Source organism: Lissotriton helveticus, chromosome 6 (genome assembly GCF_964261635.1).
Source record: "Lissotriton helveticus chromosome 6, aLisHel1.1, whole genome shotgun sequence".
Taxonomy (NCBI): domain Eukaryota; kingdom Metazoa; phylum Chordata; class Amphibia; order Caudata; family Salamandridae; genus Lissotriton; species Lissotriton helveticus.
The window spans coordinates 37,074,229-37,100,906 of NC_136067.1; the positions used below are offsets into that span (position 1 = coordinate 37,074,229).

Sequence of the window (26,678 nt, forward strand, 5' to 3'; positions counted from 1 at the left end):
CATAGAGTGCACTCCCGGAGAGGTATGTACAGATAACGGACCAGCATCGAGTGCACTCCTGGAGAGGTACATACAGATAACGGATCGGCATAGAGTGCACTCCTGGAGAGGTACATACAGATAACGGATCGGCATAGAGTGCACTCCTGGAGAGGTACATACAGATAACGGACCGGCATAGAGTGCACTCCTCGGGAGGTAGATACAGATAACGGACCGGCATAGAGTGCACTCCTGGGGAGGTACGTTCAGATAACGGATCGGCATAGAGTGCTAAGAAGAAGGCCTGTGCGCCGGAACGGTGAACCAGATCCGTGAGGTGTAGGAGCCTTTTAGTGTTATCCCCGCCTGGTCAAGGTCTATTACGCCGTCCATCAACGGGCTAAGACGTGCCGCCAGGATACTGGCAAAGAGCTCAGCATCAATGTTGAGGAGCGAGATCGGGCGATACGATCCATATTCCGTAGGATCCTTCCCAGGCTTGGGGATGATGGTAATGGCTGCCTCCGACATGGAAGGGGTCACCTCCCCCACCTCCAAAAAGGAGTTGAAAAGGTGCGTTAAAAAGGGAGCCAGCTCCACGCAATAGGTTTTATAAAAGATGGCCGAGAAGCCATCCGACCCCGGGGATTTGGCCAGTTTCAGGTGCGCGATCGCGGATATGACCTCCTCATTACGTATCGGGGCATCCAGAGCATCCGCCGATGCCCTAATAAGAGGTGTAACAGTGCAGGATGCCAAATAAGCCTCAACCCGCTCAGAGTCCGATGCCTCCCCCTGATATAAGGTCTGATAGAACTGCCGGAAGGATTCTACGATGAGGGAGTCAGTGGTATGCTCCACTGCTTGAGAGTCCCTAATGGATTGGATGGCCGATTGCTGCGCTCGCGCGCTCAACCTGTGCGCCAACATCTGGCCCCCCTTGTCCCCGCTAAGATAGAATTTGTGCCGCAAGCACAGAAGGGCGTGCTCCGCTCTATCTACTTCAAGGTGCTTCAGCATGCGTCTCTTCGTCTCCAATTCCCTCCTTACCTGCGGGGCCCCCGTCCTCTTATGCATCGCTTCCAAGTCATCCACCTCCTTCTCTAACTCCACGCGCTTCTCCCTACGCACCCCTGCATATGTCGCAGACAGCGCAATAAACTCCCCCCGGGCCACCAGCTTGAGGGCTTCCCACACCGAAGCTAGGGACACGCCTTCCTAATCATTGTTAGCGAAATACCGGGTGATAGCATCCCTGATTCAAGTGACTGCAGACTTCGAATGAAGGAGAGAATCTCGGAGACGTCAGAAAGACAATGGTGGCCGCTGACCACGACAAGTAAGCATGACTGAAATAAGCACATGATCCGACAGGGAGCACGGGGTGATAGTAGCTGCTGACAGATGGGGCAAAAGAGAGGACGTGGCCAAGAAATGGTCTAAACGCGCATAGGTTTTATGGGCCGCTGAATAATAAGTGTGGTCCCGATCAAGGGGATGCTGGACCCGCCACACATCATGTAGCCCACCTTCTAGCAATCATTGCCTCCCCCTCTGCGACAGGGCCCCCGCCTGATGTGACCTGAAGGGCTCTTGGCGCTCATGTGGTGCATACAGTGACCCCACTGTCAAGTTTGTGTCCCCCCACTGCACCCGGACAGCCACAAACTGCCCTCTGATGTCAACCACTTGGGATAGGATCTTGCAATGTGCCTGCGCACTAAAGAGAATAGCTACCCCATGTTTCTTCGCTGCACCCGCAGACCAAATTTGCACAGGGAACAGCTTGTCCTTCATCCTCCTAGTATCCTTAGAAAGGAGATGAGTCTCCTGCAACAGGCATATATCCCCATCGGCATTCTCCAACAAGGAAAGGATGGCTGCACGCTTGACAGGGTTATTTAGGCCTCTAACATTCAGGCTTATGATTTTCGGAGCTCTACCCATAGCCCCTAAAAGGGATGGAAATGGCAGTACAATATCCGAGGACAGGAGCGCTGAAGGGAGCGCAGGAAGCGAGCAGCAGGCCCGGCCTACACCTAACTACCCTGAGAACTGATGTGGAGCCCCAAAAACAACCCCAGTCCCAAAACCAACCCCCACAAAAATACTAAACCACAGAAACAAAGAAAAATTTCAAAAGTCTTTCAAGCTGACCAAAGTCCGACAGAGGAATCAATCTGTAGGGAATACATGGCGCCATCCCAGAACCTCACCCAGCCCTGATACAGGACACCTCCACTCCACAAGTACGAAAAGAAGAGCGGAAGGCTCAGTCTCACCCCCCCATGTCCCACCTCCGGCGCCGCAGAAGAACCCAACCTGTGCCAGGCAAGGAATCCTCAAGGGACACTCTCATTGTCGGTCACCAGCGCCACCGAGGAGACAGCCGCCTCCCTCTCTAAAAGGCTCGCAGATAGGTAAGGCTTCATCGGCGGAGGCAATCTTCCAACTTTCTGCCACTCAGAGGAGCGTCTGCGCCGCCGAGAAGGTGACCCTGTCGCTTCGGCGTGGGCCGCAGACCTCTCCAATCCTAGCGCCTCGTAAGCTGCCTCCAGCGAGCGGATCTGTAGAAGCTTGCCCTTGAAATTAAAGATGATGCGAAACGGATGAGCCCACGAGCAGGGGATGCCCTGTTCCCTCGGATTGGCCGCAATAGGTCGAAAGCTCCGACACTTGACAAGCGTGGAGGCCGCCAGGTCCTGAAAAAGAGAGGGTTGATGCCCACGAAACTGCACCGGATTGAGGTGTCGCGCTCTATGGAGAATACGGTCCTTCCTCTGAAAGTCATGTACACAGACCAGGATGTCCGGTGGGGGAGCTTAACCGCATGCGTGCGGGCGGAATTCCGCTCGTACGCTGAGTTTTGCGAAACCGCATGTTACGTGAAGAGCTGGGCTCGTCATCAGCGTAGCAGGAGGCTACCTCATGACGAGCCCAGCTCGTCATCAGCGTGCAAGGGGTTAAGCACCTCTCGGTAGGCCAACACGATGTACACGATCCAGTTGAATGTCCAGCTCATCCCCCTCATCAAGGATTTGTTGGAACAACGCCTCCACATACTCCCGCAAACTGTCCCCTTCCCCTTTCCACAGGACAGCATGAATTCTGATATTGTTTCTCCGGGAGCGGTTTTCCAAGTCCTCGGTGTGCGCCTGCAGGTCCAGATTTTGTTCCATAAGGCGGAGAATGTCCTGCTGAAGCTGATGATCCTCATCGGCCATGCCCAGGTCATGTTCCTGGAGGTTCCACCCGCTCCCCAATACCGTCTACATCTCGCCGCATCTCCCGCACGTCAGAGGAGAGTTGGGAACGGAGTTCTAAGTTGTCCTCCTCAATGGCTGCAAAGAGCTCCAGCATAAAGGCCTTAGTCGCCAGTGCGTCCACATCCCCAGGCTGCGAGGATTGGCCATCTGACTGCGAGGCAGTTCGACCCGCCGCTTTCTGTAGTGTGTCTTTCAGGGGCTTATCCGTGGTGGATGACATCTTGACGACGCAGAGAACCCAGCAGGGCTCAAACAGGGCCCAGTAGCACCCACTCCCTGCCGGGCGGCCCATGCCCGGGCCACCGCTGGAAGACACCGCCCGCTGACACACAGGCCGAAGGTGCTCTCTCCTCCGTCTAACGACCGCCACGTCTCAGCAGCGGCGCGGCAGATCAGCCCTTGGGCTCCCCAGTACCACTAATCACACCAGGCCGCCCTGGTGCAAGCGCCAGCGCAGACTGCCGTCTGCGCACGTCTCTTCTGTCGAGGAGGCAACGTCACCCCCTAGTCCACGGCACCCACGGGCAGCACCCCACAGTAGACCAGCAGGCAGGGTGGTGGGTCTCCCCACACCAGGTCCCAGGCCGGTTCTAGTCCCCACGTGCCCCACAGAGGCTACAACACAGGCAGGTGTCCTCCAGGCCCCCGACCACTCCTTCTCACCGTTCCGCGGACCTCCTTGCGGGCACCTCCGGAGATGTTCTGTCATTGCCCCCCCTCGGCTGTACCCAAAGCTCCAGTGGAGAACTGCTGGAAACCCCCGAGCTTCGTGGGCTCCCCGGCAGATGGGGGAAAGGCGAAAGTAGAAAAGCACCGCCTGCCGATATACGGGTCGATATGAGGTCCCACACCAGCCCCGAGAGCACAATGCCCAGAACAGATATCACAAGTTCACTCCCTGGCCCCAGGGAGCACTCCAACCGGTAGGAGAGAAGGGCCTCCCACCGTGCCGCCCGCCGATGCCCGGGCCGATACTAAGCACCGCGGGACTCCCAGGTCATTGGGCCCTGGACAGCCAGCAAAGTCCACTGCAACCCAGCCCAGAGAGCAGCCGGGATCGGAGGGGGTGCACACATCACTAGAGTCGGAGCCCCAACGCTAGCACCACCCGTGTGGGCCCCGCACCGTCTGCAGGCCTGCGGACCGAGTCCCGGGCCTCCAGGCCACCGCCCCTCCACTCCTCCCCTCTCACCGCTGCAGGCCGTCAAGATCAGGCAACCTCCACCTGGGTCGCCGTGGCGCGGGAGCACACGCCCGCCCAGCGGGGGTCTCGACCGCCACCGCCTCAGTGGGTGTCCGAGCCGCCTCCAAGCCCTGACAGGCTTCAGCGCCGCACGGTGACCAGCACAGCTCCGGGCTCAACAGCGGCTGCCCGTCTCTTCCGCCGCCCCAGCCACAGTGCCACACTCCGCACCAGTTCCACAGGGGCGGCCACACTCAGCTGCCGAGGCGCGGCTGCGCGGTGCACAGGCCTCCGCTCTCCCTGCCACGAGGCTCGCTGGGCCTGGACTCTGTCAGAGCCGCGCTGCGCAAATCAACGAGGCTCTCCCACGAATCACAAAAATAGGGGCCCCGTTGGAATCAGGACAGCGTGGGGGCATAGGGCCAGACCGTCTTCAGCGTGGATGGGCACCAGGTAGGGCGATACACAGAGCTAAATGTCAGGCGGCGCCAGATTGACAAGGAAGCACGTCCTACTCCGCCGCCATCTTGGCCACCCCCCTGCCTACAGAGGTGCTTTAAAGGTGCACACAAGTGCACAGTTCCCTACAGCGGTGTTTTCAAGGTCCACACTGGTGCACAGCTCCCTACAGAGTTGTTTTCAAGGTGCACAGCTCCCTACAGGTGTTTTCAAGGTGCACACCTACCCTACAGAGGTGTTTTCAAAGTGCACACCTCCCTACAGAGGTGTTTTCAAGGTGCACACAGGCGCACAGCTCCCTTCAGAGGTGTTTTCAAGGTGTACACAGGTGCACAGCTCCCTACAGAGGTGTTTTAAAGGTGTACACTGGTGCACAGCTCCCTACAGAGGTGTTTACAAGGTGCCCACTGGCGCACAGCTCTCTACAGAGGTATTATCAAGGTGCACACCTTCCTACAGAGGTGTTTTCAAAGTGCACACAGGCGCACAGCTCCCTTCAGAGGTGTTTTCAAGGTGTACACAGGTGCACAGCTCCCTACAGAGGTGTTTACAAGGTGCCCACTGGCGCACAGCTCTCTACAGAGGTATTATCAAGGTGCACACCTTCCTACAGAGGTGTTTTAAAGATGTACACTGGTGCACAGCTCCCTACAGAGGTGTTTACAAGGTGCCCACTGGCGCACAGCTCTCTACAGAGGTATTATCAAGGTGCACACCTTCCTACAGAGGTGTTTTAAAGATGTACACTGGTGCACAGCTCCCTACAGAGGTGTTTTCACGGTGTACACAGGCGCACAGCTCTCTACAGAGGTATTATCAAGGTGCACACCTCCCTACAGAGGTGTTTTAAACGTGCACACAGGTGCACAACCTCCCTACAGAGGTGTTTTAAAGGTGCACACAGGTGCACAGCTCCCTACAGAGGTGTTTTAAAGGTGTACACTGGTGCACAGCTCCCTACAGAGGTGTTTACAAGGTGCCCACTGGCACACAGCTCTCTACAGAGGTATTATCAAGGTGCACACCTTCCTACAGAGGTGTTTTCAAAGTGCACACAGGCGCACAGCTCCCTTCAGAGGTGTTTTCAAGGTGTACACAGGTGCACAGCTCCTTACAGAGGTGTTTTAAAGGTGTACACTGGTGCACAGCTCCCTACAGAGGTGTTTACAAGGTGCCCACTGGCGCACAGCTCTCTACAGAGGTATTATCAAGGTGCACACCTTCCTACAGAGGTGTTTTAAAGATGTACACTGGTGCACAGCTCCCTACAGAGGTGTTTTTCACGGTGTACACAGGCGCACAGCTCTCTACAGAGGTATTATCAAGGTGCACACCTCCCTACAGAGGTGTTTTAAACGTGCACACAGGTGCACAACCTCCCTACAGAGGTGTTTTAAAGGTGCACACAGGTGCACAGCTCCCTACAGAGGTGTTTTAAAGGTGTACACTGGTGCACAGCTCCCTACGGAGGTGTTTACAAGGTGCACACTGGCGCACAGCTCTCTATAGAGGTATTATCAAGGTGCGCACCTCCCTACAGAGGTGTTTTAAAGGTGTACACTGGTGCACAGCTCCCTACAGAGGTGTTTTCACGGTGTACACAGGCGCACAGCTCTCTACAGAGGTATTATCAAGGTGCACACCTCCCTACAGAGGTGTTTTAAAGGTGTACATTGGTGCACAGCTCCCTACAGAGATGTTTTCACGGTGTACACAGGCGCACAGCTCTCTACAGATGTGTTTTCAAGGTGCACAGCTCCCTACAGAGGTGTTTTCAAGGTGCACACAGGTGCACAGCTCCCTACAGAGGTATTATCAAGGTGCACAGCTCCCTACAGAGGTGTTTTTAAGGTGCACAGCTCCCCACAGAGGTGTTTCCAAGGTGCACACTGGTGCACAGCTCCCTACAGAGGTGTTTTCAAGGTGCACACAGGTGCACAGCTCCCTATAGAGGTGTTTTTAAGGTGCACAGCTCCCTACAGATGTGTTTCCAAGGTGCACACTGGCGCACAGCTCCCTACAGAGGTATTATCAAGGTGCACAGCTCCCTACAGAGGAGTTTTCAAGGCACACAGCTCCCTACAGAGGTGTTTTAAAGGTGCACACAAGTGTACAGCTCCCTACAGAGGTGTTTTAAAGGTGCACACAGGTGCACAGCTCCCTACAGAGGTATTATCAAGGTGCACACAGGTGCACAGCTCCCTACAGAGGTATTATCAAGGTGCACACCTCCCTACAGAGGTGTTTTGAAGGTGCACACAAGTGTACAGCTCCCTACAGAGGTGTTTTCAAAGTACACACTGGTGCACAGCTCCCTACAGAGGTATTATCAAGGTGCACACAGGTGCACAGCTCCCTACAGAGGTATTATCAAGGTGCACACCTCCCTACAGAGGTGTTTTGAAGGTGCACACAGGTGCACAGCTCCCTACAGAGGTGTTTCCAAGGTGCACACTGGTGCACAGCTCCCTACAGAGGTGTTTCCAAGGTGCACACTGGTGCACAGCTCCCTACAGAGGTATTATCAAGGTGCACACAGGTGCACAGCTCCCTACATGTGTTTTCAAGGTGCACACAGGTGCACAGCTCCCTACAGAGGTGTTTTAAAGGTGCACACAGGTGCATAGCTCCCTTAAGAGGTGTTTTCAAGGTGTACACAGGTGCACAGCTCCCTACAGAGGTGTTTCCAAGGTGCACACTGGTGCACAGCTCCCTACAGAGGTGTTTTAAAGGTGCACACAGGTGCACAGCTCTCTACAGAGGTGTTTTCAAGGTGCACACCTCAACTACAGAGGTGTTTTCAAAGTGCACACAGGCGCACAGCTCCCTTCAGAGGTGTTTTCAAGCTGTACACAGGTGCACAGCTCCCTTCAGAGGTGTTTCCAAGGTGTACACAGGTGCACAGCTCCCTTCAGAGGTGTTTTCAAGGTGTACACAGGTGCACAGCTCCTTACAGAGGTGTTTTCTAGGTGCACAGCTCCCTACAGAGGTGTTTAGAAGGTGCACATGTGCAGAGCTCACTGCAGAGGTGTTTACAAGGTGCACAGCTCCCTACAGAGGTGTTTTCAAGGTGCACAGCTCCCTACAGAGGTGTTTTCTAGGTGCACACAGGTGCACAGCTCTCTACAGAGGTGTTTTCAAAGTGCACACAGGCGCACAGCTCCCTTAAGAGGTGTTTTCAAGGTGTACACAGGTGCACCGCTCCCTACAGAGGTGTTTTCAAGGTGCACACTGGTCCACAGCTCCCTACAGAGGTGTTTAGAAGGTGCACACATGTGCAGAGCTCACTGCAGAGGTGTTTACAAGGTGCACAGCTCCCTACAGAGGTGTTTTCAAGGTGCACACAGGTGCACAGCTCCCTACAGAGGTGTTTTCAAGGTGCACAGCTCCCTATAGAGGTGTTTTTAAGGTGCACAGCTCCCTACAGATGTGTTTCCAAGGTGCACACTGGCGCACAGCTCCCTACAGAGGTATTATCAAGGTGCACAGCTCCCTACAGAGGAGTTTTCAAGGCACACAGCTCCCTACAGAGGTGTTTTAAAGGTGCACACAAGTGTACAGCTCCCTACAGAGGTATTTTAAAGGTGCACACAGGTGCACAGCTCCCTACAGAGGTATTATCAAGGTGCACACAGGTGCACAGCTCCCTACAGAGGTATTATCAAGGTGCACACCTCCCTACAGAGGTGTTTTGAAGGTGCACACAAGTGTACAGCTCCCTACAGAGGTGTTTTCAAAGTACACACTGGTGCACAGCTCCCTACAGAGGTATTATCAAGGTGCACACAGGTGCACAGCTCCCTACAGAGGTATTATCAAGGTGCACACCTCCCTACAGAGGTGTTTTGAAGGTGCACACAGGTGCACAGCTCCCTACAGAGGTGTTTCCAAGGTGCACACTGGTGCACAGCTCCCTACAGAGGTGTTTCCAAGGTGCACACTGGTGCACAGCTCCCTACAGAGGTATTATCAAGGTGCACACAGGTGCACAGCTCCCTACATGTGTTTTCAAGGTGCACACAGGTGCACAGCTCCCTACAGAGGTGTTTTAAAGGTGCACACAGGTGCACAGCTCCCTTAAGAGGTGTTTTCAAGGTGTACACAGGTGCACAGCTCCCTACAGAGGTGTTTCCAAGGTGCACACTGGTGCACAGCTCCCTACAGAGGTGTTTTAAAGGTGCACACAGGTGCACAGCTCTCTACAGAGGTGTTTTCAAGGTGCACACCTCAACTACAGAGGTGTTTTCAAAGTGCACACAGGCGCACAGCTCCCTTCAGAGGTGTTTTCAAGCTGTACACAGGTGCACAGCTCCCTTCAGAGGTGTTTCCAAGGTGTACACAGGTGCACAGCTCCCTTCAGAGGTGTTTTCAAGGTGTACACAGGTGCACAGCTCCTTACAGAGGTGTTTTCTAGGTGCACAGCTCCCTACAGAGGTGTTTAGAAGGTGCACATGTGCAGAGCTCACTGCAGAGGTGTTTACAAGGTGCACAGCTCCCTACAGAGGTGTTTTCAAGGTGCACAGCTCCCTACAGAGGTGTTTTCTAGGTGCACACAGGTGCACAGCTCTCTACAGAGGTGTTTTCAAAGTGCACACAGGCGCACAGCTCCCTTAAGAGGTGTTTTCAAGGTGTACACAGGTGCACCGCTCCCTACAGAGGTGTTTTCAAGGTGCACACTGGTCCACAGCTCCCTACAGAGGTGTTTAGAAGGTGCACACATGTGCAGAGCTCACTGCAGAGGTGTTTACAAGGTGCACAGCTCCCTACAGAGGTGTTTTCAAGGTGCACACAGGTGCACAGCTCCCTACAGAGGTGTTTTCTAGGTGCACACAGGCGCACAGCTCCCTACAGAGGTGTTTTAAAGGTGCACACTGGTGCACAGCTCCCTACAGAGGTGTTTCAAAGGCTGGTGTAGGGCAACGTTTACTGCTGAGAACACATTACCCCTGTCATGCCTCAATGGCGGCCAACATGCTGATTGCACACACCCGTTGTATATTTATAGATGTTTAAATGTCCAGAAAGTCTTGGAACAGAAACAAGACATTAGCGGGTGCCAGGAATTTGCTTATAAAAATCTAGCAGGAACTGCAGTCCTTTGCACGTCATCATTCGAACTTTTCCTTTTCTTGACCCTCTTTGGCCACTGTAGGGCAGATCTAAGGATGTACATTTCACACCACCGGAGAACTGGTCTCTCTGACGTACCAGGCAGGTGATTATACCCCAGGGGTCGTTGTGCCCCTGTAAACACTGCCAGCCACAACCCTTTGCAATGGAGCCCTTGGCTGCGCGCACCATCCTGGGTGGAGTGGCCACGTGACCCTACAGCATCCTGCTCCCATTGGCTGGCAGCCAGCTGGCTCCAGCTACGGATGTCACATAGCTGTTTACTCTAGCTCCTTCCAAGCCCTGATTACAACTGGCACTTGCTGCCTCCCGGATATTGAGAGTGTTAGACGGGGACCCTGAGGGTCGGCCGGATACTGCGGGAGAGATCCCCGAGGGGGACCGTCTCCGGCGATCGTACAGACAAGTTACCTCCCTCCCCACAAACAGGCACCACGCCAGGTCGAGTTCAATACTTTATATAAGGTTCGTAAGGCAAGGATATCAGCGATACAGGATATCTCGGACCCGGGGGTCCTCTCACTTCTAGTCTCTGTAGGGAAAGGGGGTAGCGGGACAGTCTTGGTACCGGATCGGTACAGGTAGTGGTAAGAGGCGAGCTCACAATCCTCGAGCTGGAGTGTCTGTGGATCGGGCCGCGGCAGCGCCAGCAGGCCAAGATGATAGTCTCACAAGGCAGAGGGCCGCGGCAGCGCCAGCAGGCCGAGTCGATGGTTTCACGAGGCAGAGGGCCGCGGCAGCGCCAGCAGGCCAAGACGATGGTTTCACGAGGCAGAGGGCCGCGGCAGCGCCAGCAGGCCAAGACGATGGTTTCACGAGGCAGAGGGCCGCGGCAGCGCCAGCAGGCCAAGACGATGGTTTCACGAGGCAGAGGGCCGCGGCAGCGCCAGCAGGCCAGTCACAGATGAGTTCTTCTCGGGTCTCTCGACTCCAGGATACAACTGGCTTCCTGGTCTGGCCCTGCCCCAGTTATAGGTCTGGTCCCCTTTGATGTCCGGACCCTCGCGCCTGGGGGGCCGGGAGGTCCGGGATGAGGGAGTCCAGACACCCAGCAGGGGGGTGGAGCCAGCGCCCAGGGCGGCCTGGGGTGATCGACACCTGGCGGAGGAGAGCCGTTGACGATTCCTTTCTCCCATTGACTCGCCAAGTGGTCACTCTGCCTCCTGGGGGGAGGTTGGTGCCTCGATGTCAGGCCCGGCCGGGCCCAGGGTGAGGGTCGAGTTGAGGCCACGCGGCCTCGTGCTGCAGTGCCCCAAGATGGCGGCTGGGCCGAGGCCGTGGTGTGGATGGTGACCCGGGCCAGCTGGGTCCGGAGCTGGTGTCTTGTGGGTGAGGGATTGCAGTGTACTTCGGGTGGTCGTCGGGGACTCTGGCTGGGGATGCAGGGGGAGCCAGGGTCCAGGTCCCATTGCGGGGAGGGGGGCAGCCCGACCATGCGGCCTGTCCAACATGCGTCCCCCCCAGCTGAAGGCGGGGAGAGTCAGCCATCTTCCTGGGGACTCTCCTCGCTGAGGCGGAAAAAGCGTGACAGGCCGTCGGCGTTGGCGTGGTCCTGGCCTGGACGATGTTCTACCGTGAAGTCCATCCCCTGCAGGGAGATGGACCAGCGCAACAGCTTCGGGTTCTCCCCCCGCATTTGCATCAGCCATTGCAGGGGTCGGTGGTCTGTTTGCACCCGGAAGTGGGTGCCGAAGAGGTAGGGCCGGAGCTTCTTGAGTGCCCAGACTACGGCGAAGGCCTCCCTCTCAATGGTGCTCCAGCGCTGTTCTCGGGGCAGCAGGCGTCTGCTGATGTAGGCCACTGGTTGGTCGACCCCTTCAGCGTTGAGTTGGGAGAGGACGGCCCCCACACCATGATCGGAGGCGTCCGTCTGCACAATGAATTCCCGGCTGTAGTCGGGAGCCTGGAGCACGGGGGCCGTGCACATGGCGGCCTTCAGTCTCTCGAAGGCCGATTGGCAGTCCGGGGTCCAGTTGACGGTTTTGGGGCCCTTCTTGGAGGTGAGCTCTGTGAGGGGCCCCATGATGCTGCCATAGTCCTTCACGAACCGCCGGTAGTATCCGGTGAGCCCCAGGAAGGCCCGGACCTCCGTTTGGGTCGTAGGGGGTCGCCAGGCCTGGATGGCAGCAATCTTGAGTTGGAGAGGGGCCACCAGCCCGCTTCCCACTTGGTGTCCCAGGTAGGTCACGGACCCTTGGCCAACCTGGCACTTGCTGGCCTTGATGGTGAGCCCGGCTTGCTGGAGGGCGTGTAGAACCTCCCGCAGGTGGCGGAGGTGGTCGGTCCACTGGTGGCTGTACACAGCAATGTCGTCCAGGTAGGCGGCGCTGAAGTCTTCCAGGCCCGCCAGTACCTGGTTTACCAGCCGTTGGAACGTTGCCGGGGCGTTTTTCATGCCGAAGGGCATTACTTTAAAGTGGTAGTGCCCGTCCGGGGTAGAGAAGGCGGAACGTTCTTGGGCCCTAGGGGTGAGGGCGATCTGCCAGTAGCCCGCTGTTAGGTCGAAGATGCTCAGGTAGCGGGCGGCCCCCATCCGGTCAATTAGCTCATCTGCCCGGGGGATGGGATGAGCGTCGGTCCTGGTAACTGCATTCAGCCCCCGATAGTCCACGCAGAACCGGAGCTCAGGGGCAACGCCCGGGGCGGCTGCTTTGGGAACCAGGACGACTGGGCTCGCCCAGGGGCTGTCTGAGGGTTCGATCACTCCCAGGGTCAGCATTTTGGACACCTCGGTCTGGATGCAGTTGCGCACCCGATCGGGTACGCGGTACGCCCGGTGTCGAATAGGAGGGCTGTCCCCGGTGTCCACATCGTGAAGGCACCAGGGGGTGACTCCGGGGGTGAGGGAGAACAGGGAGGCGAACCGCCTCAGGAGCGTTTGGCAGTCTTGGCGTTGCTCCGGGGACAGGGCCTCGGAGAGCTGGACCCCTTCCACTGAGCCATCCCGTTCGAGGACCCTCAGTAAGTCCGGAAGGGGTTCGGAGTCTTCTTCTGTCCCATTATCGGTAGCCATCAGGAGGCTGAGTTCGGATCGCACAAAATGGGGTTTGAGCCTGTTGGCATGGAGGACCCGTAGGGGGTTCCGGGCAGTCTCCATGTCGATTAAATAGGTGACGGGCCCCTTGCGTTCGATCACCTTGAAGGGCCCGGACCATCTGTCTTGGAGTGCACAGGGTTCAACCGGGGACATCACCCAGACCTGTTGTCCTGGTTCGAACTCAATGGAGGACGTGTGCTGATCGTACCACCTCTTCATGTCCTCCTGACTGGCCTCGAGATTGGCTTTGGCGGTGTCTCGGAACCGACGGGTCTGGTTGCGGAGAGCCAGGAGGTACCTGTAGATGTCCGGGGGAGTCTTCTGGGGGGGCTGCTCCCAACCTTCCTTGACTAGGCTGAGGGGGCCCCGGACGGGGTGCCCGTACAGGAGTTCAAATGGGCTGAAACCGAGGGATTTCTGCGGGACCTCCCGATAGGCAAACAGGAGGCATGGAAGTAGCACGTCCCACTGGCGTCGAAGGGGTTCTTCTAGGCCCATAATCATTCCTTTGAGGGTGCGGTTGAACCTCTCAACCAGTCCGTTTCCTTGCGGGTGATAGGGGGTCGTGAATTTGTAGGTGACCCCGCATTGTTGCCAGAGAGACTTCATATATTTGGAGATAAAGTTCGTGCCCCTGTCACTGACGACCTCCCGGGGGAACCCCACCCGGGAGAAGATCCCCATCAGAGCTCGGCCCACCACGGGGGCCGTCACAGTCCGAAGAGGGATGGCCTCGGGGTAGCGGGTGGCGTGGTCTACTAGGACCAGGATGAACCGGTGTCCTTGGGCTGTTCGAGGGTCGAGGGGCCCCACAATGTCTATTCCCACTCGTTCAAACGGGGTGGTGACGACCGGAAAGGGTTGTAAAGGTGCTTTGATTTTTCGGCCACTTTTTCCGCTGGCCTGGCAGGTGGGGCAGGCCTTGCAGTGGTTGGTGACATCCTTTCGCATTTGGGGCCAGAAAAAATGGGTCACCAGGCGGTCGTAGGTTTTATCCTGTCCCAGGTGTCCGGCAAGGGGGACATCGTGGGCTAAGTTCAGGAGGAAGTCTCGGAAGCGAAGGGGCACCACCAGCACCCGACTGGCTCCTAGTTCTGCAATTTTCTGCTCGCTGTAGAGCAGGTCTTGGTCCCAGTAGATCCAGTGGGCCCCCGAGGTATCCCCTGTGCCCTGGGCCAGGGCTTGCTGCCGGAGTCCTTCGAGAGAGGGACATGTTTTCTGTTCGGCCCGGAATTGTTCCTGAGTGGGGTCTCCCTCCTGACGCCATTGTGCCAGGTCAGGGACGTCCCGAAGCTGGTCGGATCCTTCTTCTGTTTGGGTCGAGGGACTGGCTTCTGGGGCGGCCTCCTCTGGGATGAGCGTGGGAGGAGGTTCCGGCCACTCGGGCTCTTCTAGACTGGGGACCGCGCGGGCGGTCATGGACCGGGTCGTGACGCAGACCCATTCGGGGAGGCCGAGCATCCCCAGGTGTTCCCTCCGTTCGACAGCTGCCCAGGGAGAGCTTTCGAGGTCGTTTCCTAGGAGGCAATCCACGGGGGCATCATCGCGGACAGTCACCTTTAACATCCCCGTTACTCCTCCCCACTCGAAGGGGACGCAAGCCATGTGGCACAGGCTTTCGGAATTGTCTGCTGAGCGGACAGGGCAGAGAATGTTCGGCAGGATTTGGTCTGGAGTGACGAGATGGCGTCGGACCGCCGTTACACTGGCCCCGGTGTCGCGGAGGGCTCCCGCCCGGCGGCCATTAATGTTGACCCATTGACTGTACTTCTGCGTGTTGGCGGGAAGGGGGGCCCGCGGAATCATCTCTCTCTCCCCTAAGCAGGCCAGTGCCATGGCGGCGGGAGCCCATTCAGAGGGGTCGGTCTCGTACTCTTCTTGGTCTTCCGGGACTAGTTCTTCCCCTAGGGCGGCCGCTGCGACCTGGCGGGGGGTAGTGTTCGGATTCTTTGGGCAGTTGGGATCACTGGCGTAGTGGCCGGGTCGCAGGCATCTGTGGCACATAACGTGGGCCCGAAAACCGGCCCGGATGGCAGGGCTTCCTCGGCCGACCGGGGTCGAGGGGCTCCTGGGGGGTGACGAGGGGCCGGGGTCTCTCCCCCGACTCTGGCCTCCTCCTCCTCCTCGGGGGCGATGGGGCCCTGGGTACGGTCTGGATGATTCGCTGGGTCCGTTCCGGCCAACTCGGGTGCTTTCCCACCGGTCGGCTTCGGCGGCGAGTTGTCGAGGTTCGGATAGCTTACTGTCCAAGAGGTGTTGGCGGAGCTCCACGAAGCAGTTGTTCGACAGGTGCTCCCATACGATAAGGTCAAAGAGTTGTTCGTAGGTGGTCACTTTGTTGCCCTTGATCCACCCCTCGAAGGCTCGGCTAAAGAAGTTCACGTACTCCACCCAGGTTGTACCCGGAATCCGTTTGCAGTCGCGGAACCGTTGGCGGTACATCTCAGGTGTGAGCCCGTATCGAGTGAGGAGGGCGGCCTTCATGTGGTCGTAGGATGTCATCAGCTGGTCCGGGAGTTGCAGCAGGGCGTCCCGCCCTTCGTTGACAAACCTCCCCCATAATCCGGCTCCCCAGTCGCTTCGGGGAATCCGGTGGGAGGTCATTGCCACCTCATAGGCTTTAAACCACTGCTGTATATCATCGTTCTTGTGGTATTCCCGGATGACATCTTTGGGGATGTGAACCTTGGGCTCGGTAGAGGCAGGCAGGGTCGGTCGTTCGGGGAGCCCGAGGTCTTTATTCTGTTTCTGGATCTCCAGTTCTTTGAGATTGCGCTCATGTTCGTACGCTAGTTTCTTTTCCTCTAGCTCTCTCTGTTTTTGCTTCTCTTCTCGCTCCTCTCGGAGCCGTAAGTGTTCCAGAGTTATTTTTTGTTCCGCCAGCTTGAGTTCCCCATCCAAGCGAAGTCGGGCTAGTTCTAACTCGTGGAGTCTGCTTTTTTCTCTTTCTCGGATCTCTTCCAGGGAGAGACCCGCTCTTCTTTCTTCAGTTGGTGCGGGGCTCGTCTCGGTTGTTTGTGTTCGGGGTACGGCCGTACCCGTTTCCGCCCAAGCTTCTAGGGCTCGTTTGAAGTCTTCCTTTGTGCTCAGACCTGTGGTTGGGAGACCAAGTTCTATGCAATATTGCTTCAGTTCTCGGTGGTTGTAGTCTTCCAATGTTTCCATCTGGAATTTCTCCGTTGTTCCGCTCTCTGTTGTCATGGTGGTCGTGTGCCGTGGGTCGAGTGACTTTCTGTACGATTATGCGTAGGTTCGGATCCCGTCGCTGGCCACCAATGTTAGACGGGGACCCTGAGGGTCGGCCGGATACTGCGGGAGAGATCCCCGAGGGGGACCGTCTCCGGCGATCGTACAGACAAGTTACCTCCCTCCCCACAAACAGGCACCACGCCAGGTCGAGTTCAATACTTTATATAAGGTTCGTAAGGCAAGGATATCAGCGATACAGGATATCTCGGACCCGGGGGTCCTCTCACTTCTAGTCTCTGTAGGGAAAGGGGGTAGCGGGACAGTCTTGGTACCGGATCGGTACAGGTAGTGGTAAGAGGCGAGCTCACAATCCTCGAGCTGGAGTGTCTGTGGATCGGGCCGCGGCAGCGCCAGCAGGCCAAGATGATAGTCTCACAAGGCAGAGGGCCGCGGCAGCGCCAGCAGGCCGAGTCGATGGTTTCACGAGGCAGAGGGCCGCGGCAGCGCCAGCAGGCCAAGACGATGGTTTCACGAGGCAGAGGGCCGCGGCAGCGCCAGCAGGCCAAGACGATGGTTTCACGAGGCAGAGGGCCGCGGCAGCGCCAGCAGGCCAAGACGATGGTTTCACGAGGCAGAGGGCCGCGGCAGCGCCAGCAGGCCAGTCACAGATGAGTTCTTCTCGGGTCTCTCGACTCCAGGATACAACTGGCTTCCTGGTCTGGCCCTGCCCCAGTTATAGGTCTGGTCCCCTTTGATGTCCGGACCCTCGCGCCTGGGGGGCCGGGAGGTCCGGGATGAGGGAGTCCAGACACCCAGCAGGGGGGTGGAGCCAGCGCCCAGGGCGGCCTGGGGTGATCGACACCTGGCGGAGGAGAGCCGTTGACGATTCCTTTCTCCCATTGACTCGCCAAGTGGTCACTCTGCCTCCTGGGGGGAGGTTGGTGCCTCGATGTCGGGCCCGGCCGGGCCCAGGGTGAGGGTCGAGTTGAGGCCACGCGGCCTCGTGCTGCAGTGCCCCAAGATGGCGGCTGGGCCGAGGCCGTGGTGTGGATGGTGACCCGGGCTAGCTGGGTCCCGAGCTGGTGTCTTGTGGGTGAGGGATTGCAGTGTACTTCGGGTGGTCGTCGGGGACTCTGGCTGGGGATGCAGGGGGAGCCAGGGTCCAGGTCCCATTGCGGGGAGGGGGGCAGCCCGACCATGCGGCCTGTCCAACAGAGAGCAGCCACTGCCCGGGGGCACCACCCATCGTCGCTTGCTTTGCACGCGGTGGGAGGCCGCCATTTTTCTTGCATTCAACGGCTGAAACTGCTTCGGGTTCCATATGGGGAATACCTTTTTTTGCAAACTCTAGGAGACCAAGAGGCATATTTACAACGAAATATCAGAGCATGGAGCTGTGTCAAATTTGGCAGCGTCGTGCTCCGACATTTCCATAAAGTAGGGATGCGCCGTATTTACTACAATACCACGCACCCCTGTATTTTCCATAGCTCTGGTGCTAAAATTAGTTGCCTAGCACCAACCGAGCGGCCATCTTGCAATGCACTTCTTTCAGAGCACATTGGGCCAAGATATCCTAATGTGGCATGGGCTAATGCTGTGACATTATAAAGCATATGCAAGCCTTCAGAGGCTATTTTTAAACAGTAAATTAAGTCTTAGAGAAAGAGCAGGCCCCTCAAAAAATGAAAAAGGGTTTTTTAATAAAAAAAAGCTGAAAGTGGAGGAGTGGGATAAGCAAGAGGCATGGCAGCAGTGTGCAGCCGACAGTTTGTCGGGTGGTGGGTGGGCAACATAGACAAAGGGTGGGAGAGTGAGAGGGAATATAAGACCTGGACAATAGGGAGGGATATAGGAAATAAGCGCCAAGTACAGAGAAATATACTGTGTCAAAATGCATTGTACGTTCTCAACGGTTCAAACTAAATTCCATATTAGTTCTAAATACGATATCCCAAAAAGTGAACATTCAGCGTGCAATAAGCCCACAAAATGCAAACACTGCTCAGAACACCCCAATGGCAGGACTGTACATAGCAACATTGTGCTATAATTGTTGCAAACTGGCCGTGCGGTGTGCATTAAATTTGCTGACTCAACTCTTGTTTAAGTTGAGCATAGGCAGCACGCATGCGCTGTCTTCAAGACCAGCTGTAATCGCTATACAGAATGTAATCCCGCCTGCTGCTTGCAATTGGCTCACTCCTGCGTTGCTTAATTTCCTGGCTCCTTATTGGTTGGCGCTCCTGATACATCACTTCTGGTTTTAGCACAGGAGTACCGGCCAACTACAGTTTCCTTACGCTTGTAGGTGTTTATGTGTTCCTTTGGGGACTACTTGTTTTATTTCTTGCTAGTGTTACTGTGCGGTGTGAGTGCCTGTTCCTAGTACCTTGAGCTGTGTATTTTAACACCATGGCATCCGTTTTACGGGCTGCATCGCACATAAAATTGTATGTACACGGGTGCAAAGCTTCATAATATTGCATGGCGTGGCTTTCATCTGTCTTTGTACACGCATAACTTTTATGTACACGGGCGATGCGCTATATCTTTAGCACGCGCCCGCTTTTATGCGTTTTTATTAGCATGGGGCCTTCTTTACGAGCCGCCACACGCATACGTTTTAGGTACGCAGGCCCCAAGCTTTGTTTCAGCATGGCACCCGCTTTCATATTTATAACGCCAATTGCTTTATGTCTCACAAATGCGAGACCTATTGCATTGGAAGTGGATGTTTAGACTTTCTCTGCATTCCAGTTTTGATCAGACTGGGCCTGCAGTTCATCAAATAAGCATGTACAAAACCAAAAACTACAGTCAGTTAATGGGCTGGACCCCGCTCCATGAGCCGCTTACACAGAAGCAAAGAATCGCTTCACTAAGTGCATTTAATGCTCTTGTGACATCACCAATCTCTTACTACAATACTTCTGGGTTAATTTGTGATGTCATAGGTCGGCTACAAGAGACAGAACTGAGCAAATAGCACCTGTCAGCTACATCTTTGTCCGTATGCCACTCATATGGCCATATTATGGAGAAGTGTGGCTCAATGGTTAGAGCGGCAGACCCTGATGCAGAGGTCTGGCCCGGGACCAAGGTTCAATTCCCGCCTCGGCGGATCTCGGGCTCAATTTCCCCGGACCTGATAATTCTCGCCTCGGTGCCTATTCTAATCATGGGTCCCACTCTGCAACTCTGGGCAATAGCTTGCTTAATCTCCACAACGGCCCCAGCAGCGCTGGGATGCCTGGCTTCACCTTGGGGGTGCCCAGGAGTGGGCATTTCACAGGGAAAAGCCAGGAAGGGTTCCACAGTGGTATGCGTACAGCGCCTGAGACCCCTGGGTATAAGTGCGCTATAAAAGTACGAATTAATTTCATAAGGATGTCCATGATATACGCTCTTCAGCGCACTACTGTAGGTAAGTGCCGGAGGAACGTATCTACAGTTATCGGCAACAAGCAAACTGTCTTTAAAAGACACATGCGGACAGAATGCAACTAATTATGTGCACAGATAGCAGTTTATAGCTCTGCATTGTCTTGTGTCTGGACTTGGCGCTTTGGAACAGGCTGTATGGAGGATAAAGATAAGATGCCGTAAATCTAACGGATAAGAGCCGTTAAACACAAACTGATGCAAAGGGAAGACTGTTGCAGGCCACATGCACTTTTTTTTTACACACTCCTGTCCTTTGTTCTTTGCAGACTCCAATAGCTGAGCTGACCTGGCCTTCAATCTGCTGGCTGGCTAGCTGGCTGCAGAGAGGGCGCTGACGACGGTGATGCGGCCATAGTACTGATCAAAGAGAGGCCGCTTGTCAGCTTTCCTAGGGCCGATGATGACGTGCATCCACTTTGGTTATTCTTTACCGTTCCAAGAAGAAAGTTACATTTGTGTGGAAACGCACTCTAAAAAATAAACAACACAGTAGGAAATTGCAACTGCGAGCGGCTAAGAGAATGTGGGGACTTTTTTCAGTTAATATGAACTCAAGGTTTGCAACAGCAGGGGTGGGGGAAGGCTGGGTACACGCAAATGGAGGGTGGGTAACAGGGATTAAAGGCAGTGGTGGTGCACTGAGGGGTGGATGGAGAGTCCATGGGGGGTAGGCTAAGAGCAGCAAAAGAGAACAAGAAGCCCAGGGTGTGTCCGAAGGGCACTAAAGTTAAGGAAAGAAGCCGCCACACGCTGACGACATGGAATAATGAATAAGAGGACTAGTTAAAGCTAAATAAATACAAATAAATAAAACGCAGTATGTGGCCGAGGTCCCCTCATAGAGAAAAACGTAGTCATACACTGACAAGCAGGCATATGAGAACACAGGATGGACCTGAGGTGCAGTTGCAAAGGCTGGTTAAAGTTAAAGAAACAAGCATTTGCAATGCAATAGGTCTTTGCATCACGGACGAGGGGAGGGAGTGGGGAGGGGGAAGGCACAGAAAACAGGTGGGGAGGGGAGAAGAAGGCACAGATAATGGGAGGGATGGTGGGGATGGAAATGACGCACAGGCAACGGGAGGGTGGGCGGGGGGGAGGGGGAGAAGGCACGGACAACTGGGGGGATGGCAGAGGGCGGAAAAGAAGGCACCAAAGCACGTCATGCCTGCAGTAGGAGAACGTTGTTAAAGAAAATAGTGCTCACAGTCTAAATAACACATACAGTGTAACAGCCGAAGTAAAGGGGCCAGTCGCCATGGAAGGTGACAAATGAAGAGGAGGCGGTACTAAGGAGGGACTAACAAGCCTATTGACGAATCAGAAGCCAGCATTTAGGACAGACCAGGACAATGACAAATATGGGTGGAGAGTAGCCAGTGCTTCTGTTCACCTATTCCTCCACAATAAGACTCGCCTAGCAGGGCATGCACGCTGACTCTAGGCTCGACCTAAAAAGTAGCTCCAACAAGAGAAGCACTGGAAGGACACAAGCACTTGGGTCATGCTCCATGATAGGGCCCAGCAGGTCAAGTCGTCACACGCTGACCATGTTCAAGCACCCATATGAGAGTGACAATAAAGCCAACCAATCATACGTAATGTTTGGCTGTAAGCCCACTTTAATAGTAAACAAAATGTTTTGAGGAAACAGCTTATTCTCTAGGCGAGACTTAAAAATACCAAGCATTAGAAATGCAATCGGGCTCGGATTTATTTGAGTTTGAGCTAATGGCATTGTAAATGCCAATGTCTTTTTGCCATGTGTTATGGAGTGTGTGCATGTGGTGTGTAGTGGAAGTATGTTGGTTGAATTGTAATTTTACCAATGGTGGCATGCTGGGCTTTATATGAATATGTTTAAAAGTAAAGTGTACCATACTGCGATTGCTTGGTGGAAAAGTGCACTGCCGGCTGGAGGTGTGTGTGCCTGGTGGAAGGGTGCACTGACGGCTGGTGGGTGTGTGCTTGGTAAAAGCGTGCACAGATGGATGATGGTTGTTGGTGTTTGTGCATGGTGAAAGCATTCATTGACGGCTGGGGGTGTGTTGTTGTGTGTGTTGTTTTCTGTGTGCTGGTGAGTGTGGGGTGGTGAGTCTGTGGGGGTGAGCCTGGGGAGTGAGTGTGGTGGTGAGTGTGTTGTGTTGAGTGGTGACAAGTGTGTGGTGTTGAGAGACTGAGGTGTGTGGTTTGTGTGTGCATTATGTGTGTCTGGTGTATGTGTGTGTGGTGTTTTCTGCACACTCACACACTGCCCCTACACATTCACACACTGCTCACCCGCACACTCCCAATGTCACCCTGCATAGTCACACACTGTTTACCCTGCACACTCATTCTGCACACTCACACAATGTGCACCCTGACACACTGTCTCTGCAGTCACTCTGCACTCACTGTCACTCTGCACTCACTGTCACTCTGCACTCACTGTCACTCTGCACTCACTGTCACTCTGCACTCACTGTCACTCTGCACTCACTGTCACTCTGCACTCACTCTGCACTCACTCTACAGTCACTCTGCACTCACTGTCACTCTGCACTCACTGTCACTCTGCACTCACTGTCACTCACTGTCACTCTGCACTCACTCTGCACTCACTGTCACTCTACACTCACTGTCACTCTGCACTCACTGTCACTCTGCACTCACTGTCACTCTGCACTCACTGTCACTCTGCACTCACTGGCACTCTGCACTCACTGGCACTCTGCACTCACTGTTACTCTGCACTCACTGTCACTCTGCACTCACTCTGCACTCACTCTACAGTCACTCTGCACTCACTGTCACTCTGCACTCACTGCCACTCTGCACTCACTGCCACTCTGCACTCACTGCCACTCTGCACTCACTCTGTACTCACTCTGCACTCACTGTCACTCACTGTCACTCTGCACTCACTCTGCACTCACTGTCACTCTGCACTCACTGTCACTCTGCACTCACTGTCACTCTGCACTCTACAGTCACTCTGCACTCACTGTCACTCTGAACTCACTCTGCACTCACTCTACAGTCACTCTGCACTCACTGTCACTCTGCACTCACTGTCACTCTGCACTCACTGTCACTCTGCACTCACTGTCACTCTGCACTCACTCTGCACTCACTCTGCACTCACTCTGCACTCACTGTCACTCTGCACTCACTGTCACTCTGCACTCACTGTCACTCTGCACTCACTGTCACTCTGGACTCAGTCTGCACTCACTGTCACTCTGCACTCAGTCTGCACTCACTGCCACTCTGCACTCTCAAACTGCACTCTCAATCTGCACTCTCAATCTGCACTCTCAATCTGCACTCTCAATCTGCACTCTCCACTCTCAAACTGCACTCTGCACTCTCAAACTGCACTCTCAAACTGCAATCTGCACTCTGCACTCTGATTCTGCACTCTCAATCTGCACTCTCAAACTGCACTCTCAATCTGCACTCTCAATCTGCACTCTCAATCTGCACTCTCAATCTGCACTCTCAAACTGCACTCTCAATCTGCACTCTCAATCTGCACTCTCAATCTGCACTCTCAAACTGCACTCTCAACTCTCATACTGCACTCTCAAACTGCACTCTCAAACTGCAGTCTCAAACTGCACTCTCAAACTGCACTCTCAAACTGTACTCTCAAACTGCACTCTCAAACTGCACTCTCAATCTGCACTCTCAAACTGCACTCTCAAACTGCACTCTCAATCTGCACTCTCAAACTGCACTCTCAAACTGCACACTCAACTCTCAAACTGCACTCTGCACTCTCAAACTGCACCCTGCACTCTCAAACTGCACTCTCAAACTGCACTCTCAACTCTCAAACTGCACTCACAACTCTCATGCTGCACTCTGAAACTGCACTCTCAACTCTAAAACTGCACTCTCAACTCTCAAACTGCACTCTCAACTCTCAAACTGCACTCTCAACTCTCAATGTGCACTCTCAACGTGCACTCTCAACTCTCAATCTGCACTCTGCACTCTCAAACTGCACTCTCAAACTGCACTCTCAATCTGCACTCTGCACTCTCAAACTGCACTCAAACTGCACTCTCAAACTGCTCTCAAACTGCACTCTCAAACTGCACTCTCAAACTACACTCTGATTCTGCACTCTCAAACTGCACTCTGCACTCTCAATCTGCACTCTCAACTCTCAAACTGCACTCTCAAACTGCAGTCTCAACTCTCAAACTGCACTCTGCACTCTCAAACTGCACTCTGATTCTGCACTCTGATTCCCAATTCACGTGCCTTTTCAAAATTCAGCAGCAAGAACTTGTGCACTTGTGTTTGGGATTAGAATTGTGAAAGGCGGGTGGGAGTTCCGTATTGTGTAGGAAAAGCTCTTGGGTGTAATCGAATGTCACAAAAACAATAATTGTTCTCGAAAACCAATGCTGCATTAAACAAAATAGAATGTGAGCCAGTACTGAAAGAAATAGTAATTCAATAGCCTTAATTAAGTTACTATGCACTCAACTGCGTCTTGACAAAAAGTTATGAACAAAGTTTAAAAAACTGTTAACATTTTTTTTTAACGATAGTCGCTGGATCGGATAAAAACAATAGAAAAACATCAGCAGAATGGAAAGGCATGGAAAAAAAGAGGGTCTGGAGGGTTGGTTGTTAGTATTAAATGTCAACAGAAGTCCACACAACGATCTTTCCACTGCACGGCTCTGGTCTGTACATAGCTCATAAGAAAACATTAATATGCAATGAATAAAGGAAGGAAGGAAGCAACATCAGACAGTTAGACGTCACAGAAATTCTTCTGAGAACGTTTTGGAAAAACATTTGCATCTATTCAAGAACACTCGTGCAATGAGTTTGTGTGTAGAAGGCGCGTGGTTGTTTTTTTGGACCCACTAACAAAATAATACAATTTTCCTGTGATGACTAAAACACGAGTTAGGTGATGCCTAATAAAAGGCATGACATTATTACAAGTTGTGAAATTAATTCTCTTTTCTACAGCCCATGACAGAACGTCAGACTCTTGTTCTTGAACTAATGAAGCCCTTTCCCGGCCTGGCATGCAGCAGCTGCGCGCTGAGCGCTGCTGAATGGTGAACGCGCCCGGCCATCTGGATTCACTTACGGAGGCACCCTGACAGCTCCTAATTATAATTAATGTACTTCTTTGCGCGAGCACGCACGAAAAATGCCAAACATGGCCGACGAAAACGACATTTAGCCTATCACTTCAAGGCTATTACAAAGACACCACAGCGAAGACGAATCACTGGCTAGATGACATAACACACTAAGGAATGTGTCTCGCCAAAGCCCTAGAGATACTTTTTTTTTTCTCTTTAACATTATTGATATTGATATTGATATTGAGATGTATTTATAAAGCGCTCGTTCGCCCGGGGGCTTCATGGCGCTATAGACAGGGACACAACGCATCAGTCACAGGAAGCAAAAAGGAACTCATCAAAACGCTTGAGAAAAGAGCCCATTAGGGGCTCGAAACTCCTCCCACTTCGTGGGCGTAGGCCGAGCCCTAAAAAAACAGAAAGGGTAGAGGCTGGTGGCGTGGAGCGCGTGCCAGGCAGGAGTGTGCACCTACTGGCCCCTCACAAAATACGTAATAAAAAAAGAATAATTAAAAAGTGGGAAGGAAATGGAAAGTGAGCAAGCAATGCCCTCCAATGTCGAGCTCAATAGAAAATAAACAAGCATTGGCAAAAAGAATCAGTGTCGCCCAGTTGACCTTTTTGCTGATGCCGCAAAACATCGTCAAAATAGTTAAATACTTTTGCTAATGCTGTGTAGCAGAGTAGGAAAAATGTCAACAAACAAATACATTTGAAGAATAACAATGACAGTGGTTTGTGCATGTGTGATGAGATATGTGTGCATGTATTACCGGGCATGTTCGCGCCCATCAGCATGAGGCGAGAGCCATTTTCTTAAATATGTTCATTTACTAATCGAAGGTGGCAGCCATTCAATGTCTTTGTTATGCATGAAGACCACAAGAGAGGATCTTATTGTGACATAGTGTATGTATAGCTAAGGTTAAGCATAGAACAAAGAGAAGAGAAGTGAGAGATAGCCTCACTTAGAGCCATATGTAGGTAAATAGTATTTACCGATTCGTAAATACCGAATTTTACCGATTCAGTATTTACGAATCGGTAAATGCTATGTAGCTAATAATTCGCTAAAAATTACCGAATCGTTAAGATTCGGTAAATACCGAATCGTTATTTACCGATTCGGTAATTGCCATTCATTCCTATGGGCCTGGAGGCCCTTGTGCTAATTACCGATTCGGTAAAAGGGGGAAAACATTGAAGGGTGGCAGGGTGTCACTTTGACACCCTGTTGCACCCCTCAATTGTGTATGGGTGCACATGTTGCAGACATACATGCCTAAGCGCATGTATGTCTGCAACATGGCACTGAAGCAATTTGCATTAAATTGCTTTTTTTTTCGTTATTTACCACCAACTTGTAGTTCGTGGTAAATAGCGAATCCTAACATGGGATAAGCACTCATTTAAGTGCTCCCTACATTAGGAATTCGGTAATTTACCGAATCGGTATTTAAGAAATCGGTAATTTACCGAATCCTTCAATTCGGCCCCCTACATAAGAAAAGCCTATTACCGGTCGGTAACGGCCGAAATTCGTTCATTTCGGCCGTTACCGATCGGTAATGGGCCACCTACATCTAGCCCTTAGTGGCATGACTACATACCACTGTTGTGTTCGTGAAGTGTTTTTATCACTCAATGGGAAGAAACATTGCCGATTTCGGGGTACTGGGCTACTGAGCTCACGCTCAATTTGACAGAAAGGCATCAATAGCCAAAAGCTTGTCTAGGTGTGCACAGGTGAGGCGCCACCTGTCTCAAAAGAAAAATACCAGCCATTTGTTAATGTTTTTCGATTTTAAAAGGTCCAGGAGCTGGAGCTTGAAATTAATTTTGCTCATATATTCTTTTTTAAGCATGGCACCGCTGTCTAT

The 26,678-nt window shown here is 53.6% G+C and overlaps 1 protein-coding gene across 2 annotated transcripts in view; it reads right to left on the bottom strand.

The window, feature by feature from the left end:
- The window catches only part of DAAM2 (dishevelled associated activator of morphogenesis 2), a 648,121-nt gene that overhangs the window by 498,188 nt on the left and 123,255 nt on the right, over positions 1–26,678 (bottom strand). The window lies entirely within an intron of this gene.